This window comes from Anneissia japonica, unplaced genomic scaffold (assembly GCF_011630105.1).
Source record: "Anneissia japonica isolate Jap-2015-1 unplaced genomic scaffold, ASM1163010v1 scaffold6997_len847652_cov182, whole genome shotgun sequence".
Taxonomy (NCBI): Eukaryota; Metazoa; Echinodermata; class Crinoidea; order Comatulida; family Comatulidae; genus Anneissia; species Anneissia japonica.
In genome coordinates, this window is record NW_022730884.1 from 220356 (window position 1) to 222210 (window position 1855).

The following is a 1855-nucleotide window of genomic DNA, read 5'->3' on the forward strand; positions in this document are numbered from 1 at the left end:
GGTGAAAAGTGGGGGGGGGGGCAATCGATACCATGTCCGCCACTTTGAAAAGTAGGCAAAAGCGGCTTTCTTATCTACGTTTTTTGTCCGCTGATCGGTTAAAAAACGTATTTCATTTTTATTTTGTCACTGAAAAACAACTACTGTAAAATGGCTATGAAATTTTAGGGGGGGGGGGGGCTAAAGCCTGTTAAGCCCCCCTCTAAATCCGCCCCTGGTAGTTAAAATAGTTGCCGGGGATCTACTCCCTGGAGACCTATACCAAAAAACGACATTTTTTCTTAGGTTATTCCTAGGTTATTAAAATTGCTAGTGTTAACTCCACCCAGGTCTGGTTTATACTGCGCCGGCCATAGGTCCTGGCCATCGTTCGAGAATAACGATGTCGATGTCAGAAGTCGGGAAAGCTCATTTCCCACCATCTAGGAATCAAAAATTCTCTTTGGAGTTTGTCATTTCATGGAAAAAAGAAAACGCAACTATTCATTTTTTTTTATGTATGTATACACACATAACAGGCGTTTACGGTGCCATAATCATAAATTTTCTTACCTCAGCCCCAACCACGGGGCCTCACATATTTTTTAAGGGGAGGGGGGTTAGACCCAAACTTTTCGGCGGCAATACGATTTCATAAGTCCAAAAAGATGCCGGAAAATTGTTGAAATGAACTGCATAAATAATCCATGGAGATTGCACAGCGAGAGTTTCGAACTCTGAGTCAAGCATGGAGCTCCCTCCATGGTACAAGCCACACAACCGATGCGCCAACCGTGCCATCAGAGGTACAATATTTACCAAAATGTTCGCGCCTCAGTCCCAACCATGGTGGGCCTGAGATGGGTGTGGACTCACGGCTTTTAAGTAGGTATTAAAAAGTAAATAAATAAAAGACAATGCTTTAAAGTTTTATCTTCTATGTTACATCACACAACAGATTATTTAGATCTCTATAACTGCCGACAATTCTTGATAAAAGATCAAGGGAATTTTTTTGGCGCTTCATTTTGAACTTTTATCAGCCATTATTTTAAAGTCCTAAGTTCTGTTGTGAGGGCGTTAAATTTGTTTTCACGCTACTGCAGTAAACAATTCCAACACTAAACATAACTATATATTACTCAAATAAACTCCCCTTAATTCACTGTAAATGTGGAACATGAACCCATCGTCAAAATGGGTGTTATTTCGTGATCATTCAAACTTACTGATTTCAACCAGGTTAGAAAAATGTAATTGAACTGGAGTAGAACATTAATAGAATGTGTTGAGAAATGATGTTGCTTCCTAGATTGCTTTACCAGTCATTTTAGGGGGCGTTTATTCAAGGAAGAATAAACCCCCGGCGTTTATTCCCAATTAGGCTCTAAGAGAAGATAAGGTAAGATTATTGGTCCCACTCCTTTAAAACAGAGGAACATTCACACATACAAAACGCATACAAAACTAAATAGATATAAAAACTGCAAAATTGTATCTGTATAAAAATAAAACAAATTATCAAATGAAAATATCAAGAGGCCTGTATACATCAAATTCAAAACAGCTATTTCAGAATAGATAATTGAGTCAGGCCCGTAGCCAGGGGGGGGGGGGGTTTATGGTTCGGGCGCCGACCCCCTTTTCTAGCGAACCCCCCTGTTTTCTAGCGAACCCCCTCGAATTTTTGAATGAGTCCCACCCGTTTTTAAATTGTAGCCTGCATTACAAGCCTATAGAATATCTCAGCTTCAGAAGTTCGGAGATTTAAATTAAAACGCAATTCCAGCAAACCATGACTTTACGATGGCACACATAAGGATGGCAAACATCGATAAAAACCCGGCTGCCGTCTCAACTTTCACTGGCCTTTGGC